General features: G+C 44.1%; 1 pseudogene; it reads left to right on the plus strand.

The window, feature by feature from the left end:
• Positions 1-9,811: 9,811 nt before the first annotated feature.
• Positions 9,812-10,674, plus strand: LOC133085463 (cathepsin Z-like; annotated as a pseudogene).
• The last annotated feature ends 978 nt before the right edge of the window (positions 10,675-11,652 follow it).

Consider the following 11,652-nt stretch of genomic DNA (forward strand, 5'->3'; position numbering starts at 1 on the left):
CACAGATTTCCCCCGTATTCCTCTATATCTTTGGGATTATTTAACATATGTAGTCTTTTCTTGTTTATAGAATTTCTTTCTTTTTCTAAAAAAATATTTATTTATTTATTTGGCAGTGCCGGGTCTTAGTTGTGGCACGTGGGATCTTCGTTGCCTCATGCGGGATCTTCGTTGCGGCATGTGGGATCTAGTTCCCTGACCAGGGATCGAACCTGGGCCCCCTGCATGGGGAGCGCAGCATCTTAGCCACTGGACCATCAGGGAAGTACTAGAATTTCTGATATTTGAAAATAACTCAGGTAGATAAAATTCTGGCATTTTCTGGGGGTGTGGGTTTGAGAAGAGATGAGACAGTGGATGAGTTTGGATTTAGACTTATTTATTTAGGTGCCTCTGGTACACCCAGGCGGATATGACCGGTATGCACTTAGAAATGGTTTGGAACTCAGACAAGAGTTCAAGGCTAAAGGTAGATCTTTGGAATTATCAGTTTTTAAGTAATATGTGACTCCATGAGAATAGATGTAAACATCCAAAGGAGAAAGCGTAAGTGGCAAAAAAGCTAGTATTAAGGGCAATCAGTGTGGTATGAGTGGCAGGTGAAGAGACAGGAAGACAGTGGATTCAAGGAGATTGGCAGAGAGAAGGTGAGAAGTAGTACTGAGAGGTGTTTTAGGATGGAGAGCGTTGACCATGTTTCTCAGGGAGAAGAGGGAGAGGGGGAATTACTGGCAAGGGAGAAAATGCAGAAGGAAGAGGATGGGGCCTGTTGATGGTTTGAGGTTTCCAGGTGGTGGGGATACTCTCAGAAGCACCATGTGGGTCTTGGAGGGGGGTACACATTCCTTCAGCTAGAAGGAAGGAGGTGAGTGAAAATGCAAGTTAGGAAGTAGAAAGGAGAGAAATGGAGGGAGATATCAGTCCTGATGCCCTTTCCCTTCTTTATGAAGCAGGAGGCTGGGTGATCTGCTGAGCAGGAAGGGAACGCTGGTAAAGTTTGGGAGCATCTTTATAAATTAAAATATGTAGTGTACCTAGATCTTGTTGAACTCATATATTACATTTCCATTTTGGAATCAAAGTCATTTTTCACTTCCTTCTGAACCTCGTAACATCATGATCAAGAGACAACAACTTATAACAAAAGCCATGGAAGCATGAGGGTCCCAGCACTGCTTGTAAAACTCACCCTGGGAATTTCTGACCAGCTGAAGGCTTGCCCTCAGATGTGCACCTTGGTCTAATACAGCAAATCTACGTAGATCTGATTGATGGCTGAGTAATTTATGTCTTAACTAACCCCATAAATTGACTCACTCTTTGAGATTGTTCTATCTTCTTTGGAGATGGAGTAAAAACTCCTTGGGGTAGGGAGGTCCCCTGAGAAATGTTAGTGTTCCTGAAGTAATAATAGGCTAGAAAGCCTTTTATTGTGGGATGAGTGTGACAGCTAAGAAATGGAAAGAAATAAATGTGAGTCACACAAAAACCTCATTCCATGACCTTCAGCCCTTGTCAATCATATTTAAGAAAACGCTGTGAGGAACTTCAATATTAGATATTTTATTTATATTTTATATAATATTTATAATTGCTATATACTTTGGCTTCACCTGGGATGAAAAATCAGCCGCACGTCGTTTCACTTTCCTTTTCCGTTTTAACATACTTGCTGTTGCATGAGGCAGAATCTCCTTTAGCAGAGTGATCAGCCATGAGGAAAGGGAGCGGAGAGGACATACAGGCTTCTGTGTCTCAGTGGAGCCCTTAGAATTTTCAGATTTGCTCTATTTTCCTTCAGGACTCTACCTTTGCCCTGGGTTTCCCACTTGGGAGCCTAATGTGGAGTAAGCCCAGAGCAGGCTCCCTGCCCCCATGCATCCACAGAACTCGGCAAAAGCTTGCCTCGTCTTGTCCAGGCTTCCCACCCCACCTCAGGGCTGGGTACAAAGCAGCTGTCCAAACCTGAGGGAGGGCTGGCTAGAACCTGTTCACTGTTGGCCAGTGGGCAACTCTGAGGCCACTGGTGCTGTGGCTCTCAAGGCCCTGCGAATAGGCACGCTCAGTTACACACAGGTTGGGGAAGGTGGAGGGAAGCACAGTCTGGGGTGACTTAGCCCTCCCTTTGGCCCAACTGACAACACAAGACCCTCACATACAGAGTGAACCGAGTGAAAAAGTTAAGGAAAATTAGAACAGGAAGCATTGGAAAGATTTTGCCTTCACTTAAAATTTCCCAGCTTTTCTTTTTAAAAGAAAATTAATGAATTAGCATCCGTTAAGCATTGGTATTCACGGCTTATAAATACTTTCTAAGACTTTGTAGCGCTCACTGTAGGTGTGTAGCATAGCTACATAGTAGTTTTGAACAGTGCCCTTAGACCTCACTTAGTTTTTCCCTTTCCAGAGGGTGTGTTCCTCTCTCACATCATAATGAACCTCTTGAAAAAAGGTTGAAAAAAGGAGATTCTTTGGTCAGACACAGATCCTGAGGCTTTTGCCCTCCAGCACTGACAGATGTGAGAGAGGTCTCGACCTCTAACAGAGGCTTTGTCTACTCACTACTTCCGCCAGTCCAAAGCTGGCGAAGCAGCCAGGAGCAATAATCATAGATGTGGGGACGCTATGTCCCCAGCCGTTGACGTGACCCCTTGGACAGACTCTTCCTCTTGTGCGTGTGCATCTTCCTTCCCGTTTTTTTGTTTTGTTTTGTTTTTTAAATTGAAGTAGAGTTGATTTACAATATCGTGTTAGTTTCAGGTGTACAGCACAGCAATTCAGTTATAAATATATATTCTTCTTCAGACTCTCTTCCCTTATAGATTGTTACAAAATATTGAGTATAGTTCCTTGTACTATACCGTGGGTCCTTGTTGGTTATCTATTTTATATATAGTAGCGTGTATATGTTAATCCCAACCTCCTAATTTATCCCTTCCCTCCCTTCCTTCCCATTTTTATCAAGTGTTTTCTGTTTTCTCCTGAATCTTCAAACACAGTTTGTGTCTTATTTACTGTTGGATGTATCGAGGATAGTGTTTTCCTGCCTCTGAAGAGCTTAAAAATCAGGCCATATTCCTATTTTTCTGAGAATTTAGTTCTGCCTCTAAGTAGGGAGATGAAAATACTTTCTAATTCTATAGTCCTTAAGCTTATCTTCCCTCGTAACTTTACCAGGTAGCCAACAGGACTCATGTGCATCAGGGTAGAGGTAAGAGGGGAGAGATAAAGTGAAAATGTTGTTCTGAATGTGGGTGCTTGGCAGGTCTCTCTGTCCCTGAGCCGGGGAATTGCTATAGTAATCTAAAATCAACAGGAGAAGCGATCCAGGGCCAAGTACCGGGCAGCAATCAGGGTCATGGGTTGCAAGTTGATCTGGGAGTGAAATTACGAGCCTGCGTAAAGGTTTTACAGGGCTTGATTCCAGGAAATAAGGCAAATATATTTCCAAGGTAGTTCATTTAAAGCTGGAGCTTTCAAAACTTTCACACCCTTTTGTTCTCCCTAAGTGGCTGGGAATGTAGTGGCCCTTGGGCTAGTTTCTTTTCTGCTCAGCATCCCCCTTTCCATCTGGAAGCCACATCGTGTGTCAACGTGCAGTGCTCCACCCTGTATCAAGGGTGATCCCCCCTCCCTACACCAGACATTCAGGGTAGGAACCAGTCTCAGCCAGTCAGACCCTACTCTCTGGGACTTTGAATATCAAGGGAGTGAAGCAAAGATTCAAAGATCGTTCAGAAACCACTTGTGGCGATGATGTCGTGCTGTGGGCAGCAGTGGAGTACTAGCAGGGGCAGACAGTCCTGTGGCATGACCTTGGCTGTGGTCCCTACTGCCCATCCTCTCTTGGTGTCCAGCCCGTTTCCTGAGCCTTGGCCTCCAGCCCTCCCATTCATCCTATGAACTCTTCAATATCCTCCCAATACACTCCAGCTGAGAAAAAGTGAGCACAGCTGTCTTCTGTTGCTTGCCATCAAGCATTAGATTGGGCCATCTGATGTTCCGGTCCTCAAATGCAAAGAGGCGTTTCTGGTGCTGCTAGCTGGTCTCTATCTAGAATGGTCTGGCACCACGTGTGCTGTGCCCCTCCACATGAGAGCCGCTGTACTTAGAGATTTTAAGACAAGTCTAGAGTCGAGGGTTTCTGGCATGTTACCAAAGTGGACACAACTAACTTAATGTAGAGAGGAATTTCACTGAGTAAGGGCCCTAAATAGTCAATGTTTGCAGGTGTGACTCCCAGGCTACAGACCTACGTGGCAAGGGATACTGAGTTTTTTCATGTATTTAAATCAACTTAATTTCAACCTCACCTTTTCCTACATAGCAAAAACGAAATGTATCCACAGGCATACCTGACTGCCCCCAGAGCCCCCTCACCCCCAAGGGTTGTTTGGAAGCCCCGGGTCTCATAGTGCCAAGATACAGGGGAAGGCCCTCTGGTCTTCAGTCCCTGGACTGTATTGGTGTCCTCTGAGACACCCACTGCCCTGGCAAGTACAGTCCCTTCAAACTTACTGGCTCTGTTTTTTTCCCCTGTGGCACTTGAAGCCTGGGGACCTTTGGCAAGGCTACTGCCTAGAGTTCTATCTCTTTAGGTGCATTATAAAGCTGAGCCTTTGAACATTTGGTCACCTCCTTAGGGCACTATTATGGAGATGGCTCTGGGCCCTGATGCGTGAGGAGCCCATAGACCTCTGTCCTTGCCTCCTGTCTCCTGGAATCTTTCAGTTTGACGAACATTCCACTTTCTTCATGTTTCCCTTACAGGTCCCCCCAACCCCCCTACCATACACGCACCCCACAAATTAATCAATGGCTTAAGCTTTTGAAAACAAAAGTCAAGAAGGAAAATATATTGCAGGCAACTTGTGCTTTATGCTCTGCCGCAAGCATCCTTTGAGACAATGAAGCACAGAAACCTGTTCTTTGCTCAAATGGTAGAAGGGAGAGAGGAGTCATTGCATGGGGTGGGAGGGGAATAAAAACATTAATAGGTTAAAGAAAAGTCTTGTCAATAGCATTTAAAATTAATGAGGGGAGAAAGAAAACGGAAGTGCTGAAATGCTATCAGCTGCCAAATAGAAGGGTTAATTGGTTTTGTATTTGGTGTCACTATCTTCTGTGATTCCTTAAAGTTTCATAAGTGATGCAACCTCATCTCTAAGCTATTCTGGTATGAATAATGTCACTCCCTCCTTTACCCCTCTAACTTTTTAGAGTAAGGAATGAGGAGTGTTTCTTGTCTACATTCTGTAAATCAAGTCAGCAATTCTAGCTCTAATTAATATGGGACTTCTACTCCAGCTGGAAACAAATATTTGTGTAATAAATGAAAGAGCATGTAATCCACAATCAAGCTTCTTACTGAGCCCCTTGTTCCAGCTGCTTCTCTGAATAGAGTCCACTTAATTATTATAGTCTCCAATCTTGGGTGGCAAGGCAGCTTAGGTGAGGTATCTCTGCTGGTGTGTGAGCCTAGTAATTTACTGATACATTTAAAACAAGCATATGCTAAAATTTTTTATTCATTATAGATGCTGATTCCAAGAAGCAAAGGATCCACATTTTGGGAATTTACAGGTCTAATTCATTCCACACATATGAAAGCTGGATTCTGGTAAAATTGATGAATCACTAGATGAGGGAAGGTCAGGTCTTCTTAAACCCATAACCATGATTGACTTTGAGTCACAGAAACTCTGACGCAAATGGGCTTAAACAATAGGGGTATTTATTGTTTCATTTAAAAGGCCAGAGATGGGTTGGTTCTAGAATTGGTTAATCCAGTGGCTCGGTGACATCATGGGAGACCTAGGTTCTATCCAACTTTCCTCTCTGCCACCCTCTAGGCATCGGCTCCTCCTTTATGGTCCCAAGACAGCTGAAGCACTTCTAAGCACCGAATCCCAGCAGGATTTCCAGAGTCAGAGGGAAGGAATGGTTACTTCTTGCCTGTCACTCCTTATTAGCAAGAGAATTTCTCCCAGAACTATGCCCCCACCCAGCAGATTTTTTCTCATGTCTCATTGGCTAGAATTGAATCGAGAACACCGCCTCAGGGCTTGACCCATGGTGCCCTTTCCGTGGCACCTGGCCATGGGGACCAAATTTGGGTTTTCTTAAGAGAGGAAGGGATAGGTTTAGTAGGGTGACCAGCAGTGTATATCATGCCAGCTTATCCCCCATGAGCTAATAAATGGCTTGTAAATATGTTTTCTGGAATGTAGTTAGAAGTAAATATATGATGTTAATAATACTCTATTAACTGCTTTTTTTGGAGGGGCCTCAATTTTAGTTCCCCAACCAGGGATTGAACCCAGGCCCCCAGCAGTGAGAGCACGGAGTCCTAACCAGTGGACGGCCAGGGAATTCCCTACGCTATTAACTGCTAAATGTTTCATTTGAACTTTCATCAGCTTTTGGAAGACACAAAATAATTTTTAGCGAGCGCCTTTAAGAATCTAATCCAGATCATTTTCACTTATTTCAGAGATGTCTTAGGAGTCAGGGAGATGTTATACGATTTGGAGGCTCCTACCTCTTGAGAGTCATCCTGAATGCTAAGACATCCTGAATGTCTTCCCCAGCTCCTCGTCAGACTTATCCAGTCATTGTCTCCACATCTTGGCCATTTGCTTTTTGCTATGCTCTGTACATACCTGCTCCTCTAGAGAGGGCAGCTACTAATGTGATGCTCCTATCACAACCATGTGAATCATGCCCAAATTTACACTTTGGTTCTTTCTTCCAGGTGCTAACCTCACATTTCCATATGACCGGTGGATATTTCCAATTGCATATATTGCGAGTAACTCTAACTCAGCACACTTAATATCATCATACCTTCCCTCATCATCTGTAATTTTATTCCTATCATTTAATGAAGGTCAACCAACTCAAATTCCATCTTCTTTGTGAAGAACTTTCTGATTGTCATCCGTCCAATGAAACAATATGTATCAAGTGCCTGTCGTGGGCTTGACCTATTGTAGACCCAAGTATAAGGTGTTGAGCAAGCCCCCATGGAGCATATGTTCCTGTGTGGTGATATATCAGATAATGAGTGACCAATCATCTCAGCTAGAGCTGATCTCTTATCTCTGATCTTCTAAAACTTTCACTGTCTATATAATAAAGATACAGTGCTAACAAAGGTGTATCTTGGAGAGAATTTGGACAGGGTGCTGTTCTAAGTGCTTAGAACATAATAACTCTTTTAACCTTCACAACAACCCTGTGAGGTGGCACTGTTTGCCCTACCATTTTTACAGAGGACAAAACTAAGACACAGAGAGGTTAAGAAACTCACTCAGGTTTACAAAGCTAGTAAGTGATGAGTTTGCTTCCTTGAAAGCCAGGAAAGTAAAATTAGAATAAATTCTATTTTGAGTAAAAATAAAATATTGAAACTGAATGTGATTTTTAATACACCTACTTTTTCATTTTCAATATTTCCTCAACCACATCAATGTCCCAGAAAAAAAATAACAGTTAAAAAATACAATGAAACATCTATATAGGGACACACATTTTTTTCTTTTGCTTTGGGCTCCAGTATGACTTGACACAGGATTGTTGGAGCCTGTCTGTATTTAAACTTTTGCTATTTTGTGCATCATGAGTTTTTTGTATTAATTTTGATTTTTTAAAATATTGCATTAAAATATTATTTATCTTGATCACCAAGTTTTTGGCACCCTTGTAAATTTTGTGCCCAAGGTGAGTGTCTCACTCTAATCCTGGCCTTGAGTGGTAGAGCTGGGATTCAAACTGAGGCGACCTGGTTCCAGGTCTGTACTTCTAACCATTGCACAGCTCATGTCCTAGAATTGTTGATTTTTGTATCTATATCTACATACTACTGCTCTTTCCAATTAAACTAAAAATGCCTTGAGGGCATAGACCATTTGTCATACTGCCTTCCTGTATTCCTAAAGCATCTGGCATGGTGTTTGTTTGGCACATAGGGTGCCTGATAAAGGTTGGCTGAAAGGGGGCTAAAATTTACCATCACCAGCTACTTTTACCACAATTTGTAGTTTTGCTTTCTTTACTGCAATTTCCCTCTTATATACTGTATTTTAATTTTATAAAAATAATTAACTGAATAACCCATTTCATATAAAGATAATGAATGAACACATGTTAACAAAAACATTATGAAAATAAAATGCTTTCTTCAAACTAGTATTTTCTTTTTAGTGAAACTTTCTGCATTTTTCAGAAATATATGGCCTTTGGGAAGAACGTCTATAAGTTTTAGTTTTGTAAGCAAACAGATGAGTATAGTAAAGAGAAGGTAGAATGTTCATTGACATAATTATCAGCTCTTTGGTTACAACGTAGCAGTTTCTGAAGTACAACAGTTCTGTGATTTATGCTTCCCTACAAACTAGAGCTCTGCTCATTACCTCTTACACCCGGCTGGGGATCCGCTTCACCTGTGGGTGTACCCTTCTCAGTGTAGTAATGACACGCCTGGGTGGTTATATTTTCTCCAGCACTACTTCTGGGAATGACAGGAAGAGATGAGTATTTTCTCTCCTGCCACTGAACTTAGAAATGTGGCTTTTTTTTTGGAAGACGGAATCAATAATGAACGCAGAGATTTCTTCATTATACAAAAGCCGTTGACTTGTTTTTCTATACTTTAACATCCTCTGAGCAGGTTTTAGCAGCTTTTGAATTTTATCTTTGCATATTCTATAGTTACCAAAATTCTATAGTATACTATACTAAGGTATAGTATATTCTATACTTTACTATAGTAAATATAGAATTCTATACTTTCTAGTTTATTTACTAATTTTACAAAAGAGCCTTTCCAGAGCAGAGCCAGGCAAATTGTCACTTGCTTGACATTTGGGAATCATATGGATGCTCCCTTATGCTCTGGGGTTCTGCAGGGAATACAATAGTGTACTCAGGCTAACTCGGAAATCATACTGTTATACGATGCAGTATGAAACACTGTGTAATTACCAAAATTCTGCAGCTATTAATATTTGCCTAATTTTACGAGGAAACAAGGTGTGAGGAGAACTGGATAGAATTGTGAGTTTGTGCTAAAGGCAGTTTTACTGAATGTCATCCTCCCCATCAGATCTGTGCCCTGAAAACCTTGCTCTATCTTTGGTGCAGACACAACCTCATGCATTTTAGGGGAAGAAGACATGCTCCTGCAGAGCATATTATTTTCTCGGCATAGCCTTTAGCTACTCCAGGGTCACATCTGTGTTCATCACTTAGACCAGTGTAGACTGTAACGGATGGCAACAAACTTAAAGCTTAACCAAGACTCAAGTCCACTGTAACTTCTATTTTAATAACCTGAGCAGAGAAAACAGTTTAGTAGGTCATCTGAGTGAAACTGGCGAGAGACAGTTTCCAAATACATGAAGGAGAGCAGCAAGAAGAGTTGGTACAAAATGAGAAAAACAGTTACAAAGGGTGGACGGTGGTAGGGCCCAGTGCCTAAGTCCTGGTGTGGATACCTCTGAGTTCTCAGGAAAGGTTCAGGAAAGGCAGGAACCTTTTGGAAATAAGGCAGCCAGAACTCTATCTGAGGTTAAGCCAAGCTTAGACCAGGCACAGCAGAAGTCGACGAGCATCCTTTCTACTCCTGCATCAAGGCTGGTTATATGTACCACGGCAGCGCGCTTGAAATTTAGAGACATGAGGGTTTAGAGTTCACTTCTAGTCTTAGATTTAGATGTCAAATGGCTAAGAAAGTAACAAATGGGGAGGTCTGGAAGGATGTGATTCAAGAAACAAGAACTGGCGGTCCGATCGCACCGGCGCGGGAGCCATGGCGTCGTTCAGGCCGCCGCCGCTGCTCTTGCAGCTCTTGCTGCTGGTGGAGCGGCGCAGGCCGGCTTCCACTTCCGCCCGGGCTGCCGGCCCCTGCGCGGGAACCAGCTCACCCAGTTGGGGCGCAAGACATACCCCCGGCCTCATGAGCACCTGTCCCCATCGGATCTGCCCAAGAGCTGGGACTGGCGCAACGCGGATGGGGTCAACTACGCCAGGGTCACCAGGAGCCAGCACATCTCCCAGGGCGGCGGCACAAGCCCAACGGCCGACCGGAGCCCCAACAAACGCAAGGGGGCGTGGCCTTCAGCGCAGCACGTCAACGACGGCGGCAACGCCGGCTCCTGGGAGGCGGGCGACCACCTGCAGGGGTGGGAGCACGCCCGCCCGCGCCGCATCCACGATGAGACCCGCAGCAACGACCAGGCCAAGGACCAAGAGTGTGACAAGTTTAACCAGTGCGGAACATGCACCGAATTCAAAGAGCGCCGTGTCATCCAGAACTACACCCTTTGGAAAGTTGGCGACTACGGCTCCGTCTCCGGAAGGGAAAAGGTGATGGCGGAAATCTACACAAGCGGTCCCATCAGGGGCGGTACGATGGCAACAGAAAAGATGTCTAACTACACTGGAGGCATCTATGCTGAATACCATGACAAGGCCTACATAAACCACATCATTTCCGTGGCCGGGTGGGGTGTCAGCGATGGGATGGAGCATTGACTTGTCCGGGATTCATGGGGTGAACCATGGGGCGAGCGAGGCTGGATGATAGTGACCAGCGCCTACAAAGATGGGAAGGGTACCGATTACAACCTTGCTATTGAGGAGAACTGCACATTTGGGAACCCCATCGTTTAAGGCAGACGTCTCCAAAGAGCAGTTCTTAAAGAAATGATCTCATGAGCCGTAACCAGAGGGGATCCCATCATCATGGGCACTGGGTTGGTACTGCCATGGTTCGAAAGAACTGGGGGTTGATGTTCAAGTATCTGACGCCTGGTAACGGCACTGAGCACGGAGGAGAGACACCCGTCAAAATGCCTCCTGGGCTGAAAGAGCGTTCCCAGGGGAGAGTCTGAGGGGGGACGACTTAGCACCTGTACAGGACTGCTTCCTGTCCTGATGACGGCACCGAACCATCTACCTGGAGAAGAGTGATCACCAGACAGTGAATGATGTGACCTACATTTTCTTCAATAGATGATTTGACAGCTATGGTTTGTGATGTATTTAAGAGGTAAAACAGTTCAGACTTATCACCAGTTCCTTTGTCACCTTGAAATCAATGGTGGGGTAGTGGGGGGAGACGGCAATTTCAAGATGCCAAGGGATGAATAAAATACACACTTCAAGAAAGAAAGGAAGGAAGGAAGAGGGAGGGAGGAAGGGAGGGAGAGGGAGAGGGAGGGAGGGAGGAAAGAAGGAAGGAAGGGAGGAAGGAAAGAAGGAAAGGAAAGAAAAAGAAAAAGAAAAAAAAAAGAAACAGGAACTGAGAGCCCATCATGGGGAAAGGTGTTGGCCCCAGGACTGGAGACACAGGCTTGATTAGACACAATGCTGCCCACATGGAGCTGTGGTCTGTCCAGGATTATGTGTCTTACATTCCAGCCCACTGTAGGTTTCCAAGATTGGATGGGGTTGGATAAAGCGCAAGTACACTTTCAGAACCACGTGCTAATATGTGTGGAAATAATAACTAGAAAAGTCTGCAGTGATAGGACTCTGTTTTCTTCCCCTACTTTAGTGGTATTGCCCACACTTCAAATAACCTTTGTATTACGCATCTTCCGTGCCGTGTTTCTTCAATACCTGCCTTGAATTCTCTCCTGCTGAGCT

The sequence above is a fragment of the Eubalaena glacialis genome, chromosome 2, assembly GCF_028564815.1.
Source record: "Eubalaena glacialis isolate mEubGla1 chromosome 2, mEubGla1.1.hap2.+ XY, whole genome shotgun sequence".
NCBI classification, from domain to species: Eukaryota; Metazoa; Chordata; class Mammalia; order Artiodactyla; family Balaenidae; genus Eubalaena; species Eubalaena glacialis.